Genomic DNA, 17,090 nt, shown 5'->3' on the forward strand with positions numbered 1-17,090 from the left:
AGAAATTTATTTCTCACAGTTGTGCAGGTTGGGAAATCCAAGAACAAGGTGCTGGCCAATTCAGTTTCTGGTGAGAGCCCCCCACCCCTGCCCCGACTCGCCGTTGGCCTCCTCGCTGTGTGTGTACAGGATGGAAAGAGAGAGCTCTGGTGTCTCTTCCTCTTCTTATAAAGTCATCAGCTCTATTGGATTAGGGCCCCACATTATGACCCCACTTAACCTTTATCACTTCCTCATGGGCCCTTATCTCCAAATATGGTCACATTGAAGGATAAGGCTTCCACATATGAATTATGAGAGATACAATTCAGTCCAGAGCACTATGCTTGGCCTTTGGGGGGGGGGGGGGGGGTGGCTGAAAGGTAAATAGCATAGGTCCTATGTGCTCAAGGACCTTAAGTTCTAGAATCCATTTATTTTAGAAATAGAAGGGCCCACAGAGTTTATACAGTCTCTTCTCACTAGCTCCAGGGATTCCTTCCAGACACGCTCCAAAAATGTGCCTCTGTGAGGTGTTTGGCTATTTCACTCTGCTTCAAGAAAGAGACACAGAGGCACAGAGATGTGAGGTGGCCTGGGGCACTGATGAGGTAACACAAATTAAATTCAAAGTGCGGCTGTGTCTCCAAAAGGAGACTTGAGATGCTAAGGTCTGGAGCATCAAACACATTCCTTGTCCCTAGACTCCTAACACTGACAGAGCAGTACCTCCCTAGGTGTTTATAAAGACTTTTTGATTCATAATGTAGGAGGAGCATTAGATGGAAGCTTGTGCCCAAGACAAGACCAGGACTGTAGTTTGGTAGAGAGAGAGACTTTGTTGTTTTCCTGAAATATGAAAGCAGAGTTTGGATGCTAATGAACTCGACAAGTTCAACATCCAAGACAGTATGGCATATTAAAGACCTTAGACCTGAGACACCCCTTACCACACCGGGTTCCTGCAAGAGCCTCACTGAGCTGAAAAGAGAAATGACCGTAACAAATCCTCGAGTAGAACCTGATCAGATGCAAATAAACAAACGAAACTTACTGAGCATTTGCCATATGCCAGATAGTGTCCTTTTCATCTATTATCTCATTTAATCTGCATAATAGGTCTATGAGGGATCCACCATTATTACCCACACTTAACTGATACAGAATCTGAAGTCTGATGAAAATACACTTCTCCAAAGAAGACATCCAGATGGCTAACAGACACATGAAAAGATGCTCAACATCACTCATCATCAGTGAAATGCAAATCAAAACCATGATGAGATAGCACCTCATACCTGTCAGAGTGGCTAAAAATGGCAACACAAGAAAAAAAAGGTATCAGTGTGGAGAAAGGGGACCCCTCTTGTACTGTTGGTGGGAATGCACACAGGTGCAGCCACTCTGGAGAAGAGTATGGAAGTTTCTCAAAAAACTAAAAATATGGGACACCTGGGTAGCTCAGTCCATTAAGAGTCCGACTTCAGCTCAGGTCGTGATCTCATGGCTTGTGAGTTTGAGCCCCGCGTTGGGGTCCTTGCTGACAGCTCGGAGCCTGGAGCCTGCTTCAGATTCTAGGTCTCCCTCTCTCTCTGCCCCTCCCCGACTCATGCTCTGATTCTCTCTCTCAAAAATAAATAAACATTAGGGGCGCCTGGATGGCTCAGTCAGTTAAGCATCAGACTTCAGCTCAGGTCATGATCTCACGGTTTGTGGGTTCAAGCCCCATGTCGGGCTTTGTGTGACAGCTCAGAGCCTGGAGACTGTTTCCGATTCTGTGTCTCCCTCTCTCTCTCTGCCCCTCCCCCGCTTGCACGCACACGATCTCTCTCTCTCTCAAAAATAAATAAATATTAAATAAACATTAAATTAAAAAAAAAAAACCTAAAAATAGAACTACCCTGTAATCCAGCAATTGCACTATTAGGTATTTACCCAAAGGATACAGAAATACAGATCCAAAGGGGCACATGTACCCCAACGTTTGTAGAAGCACCACCAACAACAGCCAAACTGTGGAGAGAACCCAAATGTCCACTGACTGATGAATGGATAAAGAAGACGTGGTGTATATATATATATATATATATATATACAATGAAATATTACTCAGCAATCAAAAAAGAATGAAATCATGCCATTTGCAATGATGTTGATGGAGCTAGAAGGTATTATGCAAAGCGAAATAAGTCAGTCAGGAAAAGACAGTTACCATATGATTTCACTCATGTGGAATTTAAGAAACAAAAACAGATGAACATACGGGAACACAGGGGTGGAGAAGACAAGAGAGGGAAACAAACCACAAGAGATTCTTAATGACAGAGAACTAACTGGGTTGATGGAGGGAGATGGGTGGGGATGGGCTAGATGGGTAAAGGGTATTAAGGAGGGCACTTGTGCAGTGCACTGGCTGTTGTATGTAAGTGATGAATCAATGAATTCTACGCCTGAAACCAATACTGCATTGTATGTTAACTAACTAAAATTTAAATTAAAAAAAAAAAAAGAAACTGAAGTCTGGAGTAACTGGCTTGGGGTCATACGTTCGGTAAACATTGGGACAAACTAGGATTTAAATCCAGGAACCCACACTCTGAGCATACATGACAGCATACTTGGGGCTTCACTTTTCAAACACGTTTGTCCACTGGACTAGCAGTCAGTGCTTGAAGTGTGTACTAGAATGCAAATCTAAAAGGGCAGGGACCTCGTTTATCTTAGGTGTCATCCCATCGCTACCACAGAAAATCACATGGAACGTAACAGGTGCTCAGTAAATATTTACTGAATGAATAAATAACAGATTATGTCCGATTCAGTGAAATCACTGCCATAGTCTCCTCATCATCTTCCCCATTTTTATCCGATGTTCTACTTCTATCGTCAATGGCCATCTTTTGCTACCCACTGCCTGGTGACTTTGAACAGCTTTCAAAGATTTTCCAACCTGGCTCCAACCTACACGTCCAGCCTCACGTGCTGACAGTCCATTATAAAATACTCCACTCTGGTCACCGCTGCCCTGCCCCTGCCCCTGCCCCTGCCCCTGCCCAGCCGCCTCTCGCCCAGGCCATGTGCCATTCTACCAACTGAGGTATCCTCTCCCTCTTCTCGGATTACATGGAGATCACTCACCTTTCAAAGTCCAATCTCTTCCAAAAAGCCTTCTCTCATCGTCAAGTGCACAGTGCTATTTTTCTCTCCTGAATATGGATTCACCTGGAACATATCACCCACTCCCTCATCCTTTCCCACCTCCACAAAGAGACAGAAGGCCAAGGCCATGTCGTGTCATTTTTGATATTCTCCCCAACATACAGTAAAGGCTTGGCTTACAACAGACACATCAAGAATAGAGACTGATGCAGAAAGAATAGAGTGATGCAGAATATGTCTCATCTAAATGCAAAACATCTAGTGATACAGTTTTTTTTTAAATAAAGGTTAAAAAATTTTCATTGAGATAAAATTCACATGACATAAAATGTTATCATTTTAACCACACCATGCAACCATCACCATTACCTAGTTCCAGAACTTTTTCATCGCCCCAAAAGGAAACCCCATACCTGTGACACAATCACTCCCCGCTCCTTCCTCTCCTGGCCCCTGGCAACCACTACTTTCTGTCTCTATGGGTTTGCCAATTCTGGACATTTCACATAAATGGGATTATATGTGTGACACGCGGTCATTGGTGTCTGGTGTCTTTCCCTTAGCATTATGGTTTCAAGGTTCATCCATGTCCTTGACGACATGTATCATATTTCATTCCTCTTAATGATTGAGTAATATTCCATTGTGTGGATATATGACATCTTGTTCATCCACTCTCCAGTCAATAGCCAGTGGAAATTTGGGTCGTTTTCACCTTGCGGTTATTGTGAATAATGCTGCTATAAACATTTGCGGACAAGCTTTTGTTGGAACACTTCCATTCTGCTGATATCTTACTAGGAAAGAACAAATTAACTAAAAGCCTCATCCTGATTCTATAGCAGATATAAAACTTTTCTTTTAGTACATTATTATCTTCATTAAAAAACATTCATGCTCATGAGTAAATTTAACTGTTATTGTATTCCAGAATATTTTAAATTTCTGATAGCTTATATGTTTTGTCTCCGAGACTATTTTCTAACTTCTACATTCAATTAACAGGATCTTACGTAAACACTTGGATGATTCTTTTACAAAAGGCATACACAAATCTTATTCCTGGTAATTATCCTTCACTGTTTTCACATTATTTGGTGTTCAGTAATGGTAACTAATATTGGCTGAGAGCTTACTATGTACCTACCACTACACTAAATGTAACAACACTCTTGGAAGTACATACTGTTAGCATTTTCCGGGTGATGGAAAGAGGTCTGGAGAGCTAAAACAGCCTGCCGAAGGTCATAAAGGTCCAAGGGGTAGAGATGGGATCCTGAGCCAGGTTGGCATATTTCATACAGTAAATGACAAGGCCAGCCCGGAATAGACCCAGACCATCAAAATCTTGTCTCTTAATTCACGATTTTAATCACATGTGTTTGTGTAAGTCAACAGTTAACCTTTAAGTCCAATACCTAAAGGAGGTATACAGAATGGATATGGAGACGCCCCACAGATGTGCTAGAACCATTCCAAGGCCAAGAACTCCAAATTCTCCTTCAAAAAACCTATGAAAAACAAAACACTCCTGTTTTCTCTGTTTCAGTCTACTAGCTCTAGATTGTAACAGCAAGTTAGAATGTTCTACAGGTAAGATGCCCCACACTGCTGATGACTGATGTCCTCTTGACAGAAAGAGGACCACAGGCCACTCTTGTGCCAGAAGCATCCTTTTGCTTATGGGGAAGCTTCATATTCAGAGGTACTGCTCGTGGAGTTCAGGAAATGATGGCTGAAATAAGTGAGAGAGAGGAGCACAAGACACCATACCTCCTATCGCTTTGTCCCCATTAGCAAAATGTGAGGAAAAAAATGAAAGCATTCCAATATTAGACTTGAGGAAAGATGTCATCTAAAACTAAGGAAAAAAATACATAGTCTATAGTCTTGGTCTGATTTTCCTGACAGATTACAATGCAGGCGGAGGGTGGAAAACGGGACTGAGATTTGCTAGTTGGCCAATTTGGAGGGCTGCTTGTGTTTTAGTTTCTAAAGAGTGGGGCTCTGCTAATGCTGTTGACTTCCTAGTCACTGGATTTGCTGCCTAGAAAAGTCAGTCAACTATGTTGGTGCTGGCCCATTGCTTTCTGACACAGAGCTCTACCAACCACAGAAAGAGGGGCAAATTAATGGATACAGAAAGCTCCAGCCCCTCGTAGCTACACCAGGTTCCAAATGATATGACAGTTGGGGTTCCCAAAGTTGGCTGTTTTCTATCACTGTATAACTTTAATTCTATATTAAACACTATGCTTCAAATGTTTTTGAACTTTCTGTTTAAGTATAAAATACATACCAAGAAAGGATACAAACAGAATTGAACAGCTCAACACATTTTCACAAAATGAACACACTCACACAACCAACACCCAGATTAAACAGACCAGAAGCCCTCCTCGGCCAGGGTTTTAATTCTGACACAACATGAAGGGCCAGCAAGCATCCCATGCCTAAAAAAGCATTTAGTACAGAACATGCCATTTGGTACATAAACCACAATAAAAGACAACATATCACTTCTCTGTTTGTTCAACGAAAGCTGCATCAACACAGAACTTCAAGTAGAGCACGGTCATGCCTCATAGCACCCAGGAGTCAGCCTCTCCAAATCACAGGAGTGGAGCCAAAGGAACAGGCCTAATGACAATGAGGTAAAAATTAATTAACTAATCAGGAGCGTGGTCAACACAGTCTTTTCTCCACCTGCAAAGAACAGTTTTCCCTTCCCCTTCTCCACTTCAAAAGTACCTACATCACTGGTAAAACCAAATATCCACTTAGTAAAGTATAAACAAACTGCAAGAGGAGGGAGAATGGAAATATAATGAAGAAAATAAAGCCACTTGCCTCTCTGCAATCCACTTGCTTCTCCTTCTTTAATGGATTTACAGTGATAGTCTATCATCAAGGTACAATGACAGACTTAATTACAAGAAGCTCTAAGTGACCTAAAGAAAATCGTATATTGCCATCTCCTGGGTACAAACCTCCTTAAGCCTAATCTTCCCAGTCAGGAAACCTCTTATCTCAAAGACAAAAGGATTCCTACTGGCCAATGAATACCAGCTGTCTGAATACTCTTTGTAAAAGGGCTCTCCACAGCCCACTACGTCCAGAAAAGACTTTCCGCATTCTACCTCACTCAGGGCTGTATTCTGTGCTGAAGGAAGGGGAGGGGAGGGGAGGGAAGGGGAGGGGAGGGGAGGGGAAGGGAGGGAAGGGAAGGGAAGGGAAGGGAAGGGAAGGGAAGGGAAGGGAAGGGAAGGAGAGAAAGAAAGAAAGAAAGAAAGAAAGAAAGAAAGAAAGAAAGAAAGAAAGGAAGGAAGGAAGGAAGCCTTCTACAAATATCCACAGGAACTAGGGACTAAGTTTCCCTTTGAAGGAAACTCAGAGGCAAAGGCTGAATGAATGACATACTTTTTCATAAAGGGAGTAATGAGGCTAAAAGAACAATCCTGTGCGAAAAGTCTGTGACCTATGCTGAGTCTATGACCTTGAATTTGAATCTTCGGACACAAAGAATGTAGCCAATTGTTGAGCTCTGAATTAGATCTTTACAGGAAGTTTGCAAGCCTTTCCCTCTGGGGCTAGAATCCAGTTTGGAAGTTGAGGGTGAGGGGTGGTATCTAAATGATAGGGAAGCCCCCAACATCATAACTGTCCATACACATCGACTTTCTAACGGATTTAACTGTATCTCAATCGCAGAAAAACCTTCTTGGCTTCGAAATTTATTACCTGAATCTAGATTTGGAAGGATTGTGAACATATCATCATATACACAGGAACCATACCCCTGAGCAGAGAATCATTCTTGGAGTTTATAGGCCTTGATTTAAGTGGACTTTCAGATCAAACACCTGTCTTTGACGAGCCCAGGGGAAAGAGGTGGAAAAATGTGCTTGCGCCTCTCATGGATAGAGAGAGGTCTTTTTTGGGTTTTAAATCAATAATAAAACCCTGCAATAAGGTGAGTCAGTGGAACATATTCAGAAACAGTTCTTCATTGGCCAAAGATCAACTGGGAGTTCTAACGGACCTGTGTCTCCCTAACGCCACATCCCATGCTCCCAAACCAGATTAATGATGCTTCTACAGAATTACTTTCTTCCTTCCCAAATCCTACCTCTGACACATTGCTGCAAGTAGTTTAACTGTGAAAGGCCTTGACCTCCTTTCTTTGTCTCTCCAATTCAAGTGTGTCTGTTTCCTTGGGGCTACCAAGCTCAGTTGGATGGCTGGCCGGAGCAGAATGTAGCATCAGCCAACCCGGGAACAATGGGCCCCTTTCTCTGGCTGTCACATGAACAGCGTAGTGTTACAGCCATTGTCCCTCTAAGCAGAGAGGGAGAGGCACGGGTTCTCACAGACTAGCTATTCTCCCTGACCCCCTCTGACCAAGTCACTAAAATGTTTTTTTTTTTAAAAAAAAAAAAAAAAAAAAAGAAGAAGAAGAAAGAAAAAGGAAAAAAGTTGTGCCTTCTGAATGGAGCAAAAGAGCCCTAACAAGGATTGCAGTGCATCCAGGGACCACCTGGATCAGAAGACCTTGCCAAAAATAAACATCCCTGGGCCCCACAACACACCAATGGGGTCCAAATCATTAGAACGGGGGCCAGTGTCTGCCGGTGATTCTCAGACCTCTGTTTGAAAACAGGCTGCACAGAGGTCTCAAGTCTTGCTAACCTCTCTAACGAGCAGAGTATGCACGCCCCTGTGTTCAAGGGAGGCACAGGAGATGGGGGTATACTGAAAGGCAGAGGCTCTCTACTACAGGTACCAAATCTCAGGGCTGGGGGGGGAAACACCAAGAGAAGGCAGGTGAGAATGATCGGGGCACCAAGGAATGTGGAAAGGAAGACTGGAAATGAAAAGAAAACAGCTGGTCAGAAGGTAATAAGAATTTGGGGGTAGGGTCAGCAATGAGGACAAGGGGGAGAAGCAGAAAAGTTAAAAGAAAGCACAGAAGCCATCTAAAAGAGGCTGGAGCCTTCAGCAAAAGATGGACGGGAAGAAAATTCCAGGGATGGTGGGAACAAACAGCTTTTAAAAAAACCGGTTTCATGTCCAGTTTCAAATAATTTAATAATTAATAGCAACCAATAATAATGTATGAAATGATTATAATTAATATATGATAGTTAATAATAATGAATGGTTTGATAATTTAAGAATAGCAACCAATTAAAATATATGAAAGGATTATAATTAATATATAACCATTAACTATACTAATAAATTTTTTAAATGTTTATTTATTTTTGAGAGAGACAGAGAAAGAACTCAAGTGGGTTGGGGCAGAGAGAAAGGAAGACACAGAATCCGAAGCAGGCTCCAGGCTCCGAGCTGTCAGCACAGAGCCCGACGTGGGGCTCGAACCCATGGACTGTGAGATCATGACCTTCGGTGAAGTCGGACGCTCGAACCGACTGGGCCACCCAGGCGCCCCAACAATAACAAATAAATTAATGGTTTAATGGCTTTAAGTCTTAAGACGTGAACTTCCTCCACAGTCCCAAGCCTTAAAGGTCAGCTACTCAGAGCTACACGTTGGGTGACGCTTTGTAAAATTAAAGAAATAGGAAGTGACATCCGTGGTTCGGTGGACAACTTCACGTGAGAAGACACGGCACAGTGGTGTGGCAAGATAATCCCTAAACTGAGGATCTGAAGGGAAAATACGAATTCAGATCCAGATGATGCCCCTGACCCTACCCCCACCTCCAGTAAGCCCCATAGTTGTTGAATGAGTTAAGTTTCCTCATTTCACGCCTTCTCATGGAACGGGGGCTCCATTTTTATGTGAATCCCAATAGGTGTCCCAAACCACATCTGGTTTAGATAATGAAAGAGCAGTGTCCTACGAGGGGCTCCTCTAATGTCCATAGTGCTGTGGGAGCAGGCAGAATCCAGTCCTGGGGTCCCCTGTATGTTAACTCACCACTTCTGTGGAACGCTTGAGCCACTGTTCTTTGAAACATCTAGCAAACGTCTGCAGCCGTGTGTTGGCTGAGCTCGTTTCCTTATCTAAAACGTGCCGTGCACACTCGAGTCCTCTCTCTTCGAAGCCCCACAGTGCCAGGAAAATTTTGGCAACACACCGAACCCTCTCTCTAGAAGGAACTCTCGGAGAAGTTCTCAGAATGGCCTACTGGCCCTTACAACACCCAGCCTTACCCACTCAGTTGTATTTTTTTTTAATCTTTATTTTTCTTAAGGCAAGTATCTCAGTAATTCCACATAATAATCATCCCCTTGCCCTATACACCTGATAAATATCTGATTGGGCAAAAATAAAACTCAAACCAACTTCTTTCTTAAAGAATGCAAACGTCACATCTTGTCCTCAATTCCTTGTCCAAAAATAAATAAATAAATAAAGTAGTGTTCTAAACATATCAATGGAGGTAGGTATTTAAAATTTTTCATTTTGGTGGCAAAATTAATCCCCTGGGCCCCAAACAAAGATTTTATACTTCTGTTTTGCTCCTGGAGGAACAAGTTAAGTCTGTGTTTTGATTTTCAGTTTACCATTAAAAAAATATTTTCAAAGAAGACAAACATGATTCTTTCCCAGAAGGTATTTATATGGTACACAGTGAGATGATCACCTATGGCGAGGTTTGAGAACTAAGCAAATCTGTGTAGCTCATCCGGATCGGCCAGAATGTTCATGACAAGGCACTCAGTCACCCACCCTCTAGGATAGGGCCTCCTTGCTCTCAAAGATAAGATGTTTTTAACAGATGTTAATATCCTGCACATGTACCCATTAAGACGAGGTTCCCATGCTGAAATACTGTTTTCTTTGTCTTAGAAGGGGGGAAGGGTACAATTGATTGCCTTCTGAGTAGGAAACTGAGGTGGTTAAAATGCTTTACATAGTTTCTTTATCTCATAGCATAAATCACTACAAATGAAACAAGAGAGGAAGTCACTGGAAATGAACCTCCATCATAAGAGGATAGATGATCACATTCACACTTTCCAGACTGGCTAATGGCAGAGTATGCATTATCAAATGACATCCACATGCCAACCTGTAGTTTTGCGAATAAAATTGTATAAAGTAAAACAACATTGGTTTGTGCTTTCTTTTTTCCCTCATCACATGAGAAACCTTTGCATCAAGTGTGATAAATTAATCTTCTGCGATAACTGTCTTTAAAAGAGAGTGATCACTGTGAAAAATAATCTTAAATTGCGAGGAAAATAGAGTGTAGAGATAAATACAAAATCTTGGGGAATTCAGATAGAATGAATGAATGAGTGAGTGAATGAATGAAGGAATGAATGCAGAGACGAGCTAAGACACTCACAGAAGTACACACAGATGCAAGCTTAAACTAAGGTAGAAAAAGTTCATTTTGGAAATAGCACTGAAAAGGAAGACAAATCAACAAAACCCAATGAATTGTAGTTGATTCTTAAAACTGAGCTAATTTTTAACACAGAACACTGGGCGCACATCCTTGAGAAATGGAGACCACAGGCAATTCTTAATATTGTTTGTGTGAAGTCCAAACAATCAGGACGTTTGTACTCTGTGCGCTGATACTGCTCCCTTCCTGCCCTATGCCACCGGAACTTTCATGCATCAGCCTATGAATGAACACTTTTCGTGGTTCATCCTTTGGTGAAGCTGCCCATGAGCTAAAATTTCCATCTTGGTCATTACCCCGCAACGTTTGTTCACTCGTTTGCATGTTATTGCCTATTTCAATAATTACAAAAAATGAGTGAGATGGGGTGCCTGGGTGGCTCAGTTGGTTGCGCATCCGACTTCGGCTCAGGTCATGATCTCACGGCTCATGAGTTCGAGCCCTGCGTCAGGCTCTGTGCTGACAGCTCTGAGCCTGGAGCCTGCTTCGGATTCTGTGTCTCCCTCTCTCTCTGCCCCTCCCCCTCTCATGCTCTGTCTCTCTCTCTCAAAAATGAATCATAAAACATTTTAAAAATATTAAAAACAAAAAAGGAGTGAGAAATGAAACAATTAAAAGCCTAAAGTAATAAGAAATTTTTGTCTCATGAAACTTAATACAAGTGAGCCAAAAACGGGAGTTAATAGACACGCAAAATAATGGCCCATCTTAAGCCTGAATCAAGACATTTGTTGAACTTAAACAGATCAACTGTTGTTCAAATGAGAAGGAAAGCACCAAAAGTATAGAATGTTTAAAGCGAGAAAAATTAAAGAAAGGAGTAAACACCGAATGCAGTGTGTAAATGGCTAACTATAATTAAACATTTTGTAATTCACGTGGCTCCCAGGGCCAGCATCCCTTTTACATGGTAGGCTTTCGCACCATCGATCTTTGGACCTATTTTTAGGAATGCATCCTGTACTAAAGTAGGAAAAAAGAGTACTAAACTGGTCACCATATTGATGATTGAATATAAAAACAAATACAAAGGGATGTATAAATTGACAAGCACGGGGCAAAAGTGCTTTGCTTTTACTGGCACTGGCACTTCCAGGGCCCCGACACTGTCATTCACAACGAAAACCATCCCACAGGTATCATACGCTCAGCTCTGCCACGGTCTTGAACATGCAACATCAATGCGATGGCATCTAGTGTTTCATAAGTCTCAGGATAGTCTATCTTGCCCATTTACCACTCCGGGTTACTAACTGTGTATACTATGCCTAGCCAAATTGTAAGTTCTTGACTGGCTTCTCCACAGCCCTTGGTACGTACGTAGTGCCTATCCCGAACGCTCTGCGTGCTAAGGAATGTCACCTAGCATTTATTCATTCCATCTTCCCCCACCTTCCTTAGGCATTTATGATGTAACTCTTATGTGCCAGCCATGCAGATAAAGGCTTAAAATAAGGAATGGTAAACTCACCAATCAGCTGGACAAACATCCAGGGAACAAACACGCTTGACACAATATCATAGATGCCACAGTAAAGCTATCCACACAGTAGACTGGGAATCATAAGAGCTATCGCTGAGTTTCTGACAGACAATTAGGAAATTAGGGTGAGTCTTAACTTGAACTGTAACTTGTAGGATGAATGAATAATATGGGGATTGGATGAAAAAGAGGAACAAAGACATTTCGGGCAGAGAAAACGGCATACACGGCTAGGTTGGGGAGAAATAAGAGCAGGCAATGTATCTTCTAAGGAAGAAGAACAAGGTCAAGATTAGTGGGGCAGGAGGCCCGCAGAAGAGGCGAGCAGAAAACCTGCGATTTTGCTCTTACGTATCGTGTTAAAGACATTAAGCGTTATGCCCTCCACCGGTGTTACTCCAATTGTGATCTCAGGTCACCTCCACCAGATTCATTTAGGGATCTGCTCAAATGCAGATGTCTGGCCCTTGCATCTAGAGTGAAGCCCTGGAATCTGCATTTTCAATAAGCACCTGGGTGACACTGATGCTTACCACCTGGAGAGCTGCCAAAGATTTTTAAACAAGGTAATGACATGATCGGATTGGTGTTTAAAATGTTTTTTTTAACATTTATTCATTTTTGGGAGACATAGAGCATGAGCGGGGAAGGGGCAGAGAGAGGGAGACACAGAATCCGAGGCAGGCTCCAGGCTCTGAGCCGTCAGCACAGAGTCTGACGTGGGGCTCGAACTCTCAAACTGCAAGTTCATGACCTGAGCTGAAGTCGGTCGCTCAACCGACTGAGCCACCCAGGTGCTCCCGGATTTGTTTTTAAAACTATGCTACTAGACTGAGCAGACAACCACGAGGAAGGTACACTCACGGCTGCTACACGAGCATGTCACTTGGGTTTGCCATAGGGAACTTGTAAAACTGCGGACTTTTCACCTATCTCCCAAGACTTACTGCACGTGGATCAACGTGGACGGGGCTGGGATTCTTTAAAATTATTATTTTTTTTTTTAATTTTTTTTTCAACGTTTTTTATTTTTATTTTTGGGACAGAGAGAGACAGAGCATGAACGGGGGAGGGGCAGAGAGAGAGGGAGACACAGAATCGGAAACAGGCTCCAGGCTCTGAGCCATCGGCCCAGAGCCTGACGCGGGGCTCGAACTCACGGACCGTGAGATCGTGACCTGGCTGAAGTCGGAGGCTTAACCGACTGCGCCACCCAGGCCCCCTAAAATTATTTTTTAATTTTTTTTTAAAGTTTTTATTTGTTTTTGAGAGAGAGAGACAGGGCATGAGTGGGGGAGGGGCAGAGTGCGAGGGAGACACAGAAGGGGAAGCCGGCTCCAGACTCTGAGCTGTCAGCACAGAGCCTGGCACAGGGCTCAAACTCACGAACCGTGAGATCATGACGTGGGCTGAAGTCAGACGCCTAACCGACTGAGACATCCAGGCACCCGGGGGGGGCTAGGATTTATACTAGGTTGAACAGTATGAAATTGCCATTTTATATAGGTCAAAAATGGGCAAATTGTGGCCATTTCTCACAGCCCAGTCTAACTAAAGCTCAGAGTAACTGAGGATGTGCACACAGAGCTGAATACTTTTCCTCTTCTATTAATTATCGACCCCATTACTCACTTGGCCTGCAATGATGGAAGTGACATAATTTACAAACCTAAGACAAACAGGAGGTTCAAAAGCAACAACCAATGAAGCAAAGCAGCTAATCTGGGGGCTGCAGGGACAGAAGGGACCCTGGAGATTCGCCTGCTCTTTCCCCACCTCCCAACACAAATTTACATAGGAGGAAGCTGATGGGAGAAGTAACCTGCTGGAGGTTATCCTGAATATGTTGTTCAATTCCTCAGTGATACGTTCTCTTCATTTTAACAGATCTTGAAATCGTTGTAGCTAAAAAGTATATGGGATTTAATTTGTGGAGAGCTAGTGTCACAGGATGCCCTCAAATGCATAACATGGGGGGAAGGGGAGACACGAGGCCAATACGCGTTTTTAAAATGAAGCCAACAAACTTAAATGATATGGAACATAGACCAGCACTTGAAATGTAATAGCGACTCAATAAATATTCATTGAACGAATGAATGACCTCCAAGAAATAGGTTAACGGGGGTATATTCACGCAAGGAGTTTCTAAGGCAGTGTGCGGGGTGTAAAAGACTGTAGATCTCCCACCGGCCAGTCTGTCCCAAGCACCCTTTGGCCCCCGACCATGACCTCTCCTCTAAAATCCCAGCCCTGCCACATGCACCTTTCTTTCCTCTGAAAGGGTCCCAGCAGACAGCAACACAAAGATCATGTGTGAGTTAAATTTGGCATTACATCTCGTCCTAGGTGATTGGGACGCACACATGAGCGCAGCCTTCACAGCTCATCCCAGTACAAATAATAGCTTACACTTCGCTATATTATGGTGATACAATGGTTATCGTTGGCTGTATGGTCATCACCATCACCATAACTAATTATCTGCCAGGCTTTTAGCACTCCACGGCTACTGACTCCAGTGACTCATTGAATCCTTTTAACAATCCTCTGGTGTAAGGATTTTCATTACCATTCAGAGTTTATAGATGAAGATAAGAGAGATTAAGTAACTTGCCCCAAACGCCACAACTGGAAAGGGGAAGGGCTGAGAGTTGACCTCAGGTGGCCCGGTCCCCAAACTCACCCTCTACTTAACTCTTTGACCTCAGAGCAGCAAAACTAAAAGTACCCTGCAAGCCAAGTCCCCAGAGCAGTCATGACAGGAAGATGACACTTCTGGACAAAAAGATTGGATCCTTGTCTTTTCATCCATAAGGAATGAAGTATCTGCAGTTGAGAAGACCACACACAACGTGAGATCCAGGCTATAAAGGAGAAAGGCAAGAAGAACCAGCGAGAAAGTCATTCTCCTCTGTCTAGCACGGATTTTACTGTCTGAGAACTTTTTGGCTAATAAAAATCCCAAGCTTTAACTCTCCCCCTAAAGAGTTTGGGTCTTCCTATGAGGATATTATCTAAAGAAACATCAAATAAATCACTACACCTCATTTACTCCATGGTACCATCCTCAATTCCAGGAAGAACTATAAAGACAAAATATTTCCCTTAAAGCAGGGCGCAAAGTCCAAGTTCTTTAAAGGACTGCCACAAGGTAGATCTTTCTGCGGTCTGAAGAACCGCCCCTCCTAACATTCCCTGTGAAGCCAGGCACACCAACAAGGAAGAGATCCCTCTGGTCTAAGTCACCAGGCTGTGATCCTCACACCCCTAAAGGACTCCGAGAACGCAGGAAGAGGGAGCATCCCAAGCCTGTCTGCACAACGCGAATATCAAGTCCTGGAGAAAGAAAAGTTTGGAAAATAAGGAAAGGTCCCAGAGAAGGCAAGCTGGTGTGGAAGAAAGGGTCCTGCTGAAACTGTTTCTCCTTCCCAGTCTGATTCCACGCTCAAAACCTCCCTACATCCAGCTATGACACCCGTCAACAGAGAATAAACACAGAAAAGGCAATGCAAGGGCAGAAATTATGCACAACAAAATGCGTAATGGAGGTGTCTCTCCAGGAAAAATACTCCAGGAAGTTCCTATATAGCCCCCCAAAACAGGACCAAATGTAAACAGTAACAATGAACCCTTGAGACAAAGTAAACAACCCAGACTGAGCCCATCCCGCCCAGGCTCACACGGCACCCGGGTCTCCAGACTAAAGGACAGTATGTCCCCAACCCATAACAAACCAGCCAGCGTCGGGCCAAGGTCCAGGAGGTGCCAGAAGTGAGTTTGCCCAACTCTTACCCAGGTCCAGAGATCCTGAGATTTGCAGCACAACCCTTTCTGCCCGGTTTTCACCCAACGCCGGCCGAGAAACAAAATCTCTTCCAACAGCGCAGTTAGCCTCCAAGTAGCGTCCCTGAAGAGAGCGATACCTGGGGGGGGGGTCAGGCTCCAAGGTGGACACGCGGGAAAGGAGGCCGGTCTCCGCGCGTTTCCAGACCCCTAGTTTTGCGCACCGGGGAAGTACTCGTCGCAAACTTCAACCAGGCTTTCCCCGTCTGGCCCGAGATGCTGGAGGAGGAGGGGAGTAACCCGAGCCGGGCCTGGGATGCGAGCAGTTGCCGCTGCTGCAGCTGCCGCCGCCCGCCGGGGCAGTGACCACTGGGGGGTGTCACTTGGCGCCTCTCACTCCCTAGAGCACCCGGCAGGATCCTACCGGCCAGACTGTGAGTCCCCACCGCGGGTCTCCCCTGCCCGGAGCGGCTTCCACCCCCTGGGAGTGACCCCAGCAGAGAGACCGGTCACGAAGTTGGCAAAAAGGGTGGGGGCAGGGGAGTCACCGCAAGAAATGAACCAAGGGGTGGTGGAGAGGGTGCCTGTCTGCCTTGAGCGCGCGCGCCCTAGTCAAAGTCCCTGGCAGGTGTTCTAGACCCTGTAGCAGGACTTGAGGTACTGGGGACAGCGCCCGAGCGGCCAGCTGGATGGACGGTTCGTCCCCACTGGTGCCAGGGAAGGAGCGCGAATGGGGGACGGAGAAAGGAGAGGTGACCTAGGCGTGCCAGAGCGTGCGCTGCAGCCACAAAGTGGTTGGGAGGTGGAACGAGGAATTCGCGGGGAGAGGGGGGCAATGAGGGAGTCTGCTTTATAGAGGCGGGGCAAAGAGAACTCCCGGGACCGGCAGGAGAATCCATCCAGGCCCTCCGCCCGGCGTCGCCCAGAGATTTCTTGGGGAATGGCTCCCTCTGCCGACTAGCCAAGGAGGCCCCAGGAGACAAATCACAGAACGTTAGAAGGAAGAAAAGCTTTTCTTCCGTTTGAGGGTTGGCCTAGACGCAAATTCTGCAATCTGTTTCTCTAACTGTCCATCTTCTTCTTCCCTCCCAAAGAACTTGCCCGCGTCCAGACGATGCAGGCGGACACAAACCTTTAACTGCTGGAAAGTTCTTATATTAAGCTGCATTCTCTCATGACCCCTCACACACCCCTCCACCACCCCTCCAAAAAAAAGGCTTGCGCTCCATGCCCATGCCAGACAATCCTGTCCTACCAGATTTCTCTTCCTTACATTAACATGAACTCTTTCTTTTTGG

The 17,090-nt window shown here is 44.4% G+C and overlaps 1 protein-coding gene across 1 annotated transcript in view; it reads right to left on the reverse strand.

Annotated features, from left to right (window-relative positions):
- The window catches only part of MEGF10 (multiple EGF like domains 10), a 187,649-nt gene extending 171,053 nt beyond the window's left edge, over nucleotides 1-16,596 (reverse strand). Inside the window, exon 1 of the mRNA XM_058737309.1 lies at nucleotides 15,802-16,596. The gene's annotated coding sequence lies outside the window, so the exon portion shown is untranslated. The remainder of the gene's footprint in view (nucleotides 1-15,801) is intronic.
- Between the last annotated feature and the right edge of the window lie 494 nt (nucleotides 16,597-17,090).

Source organism: Neofelis nebulosa, chromosome 1, assembly GCF_028018385.1.
Source record: "Neofelis nebulosa isolate mNeoNeb1 chromosome 1, mNeoNeb1.pri, whole genome shotgun sequence".
Taxonomy (NCBI): domain Eukaryota; kingdom Metazoa; phylum Chordata; class Mammalia; order Carnivora; family Felidae; genus Neofelis; species Neofelis nebulosa.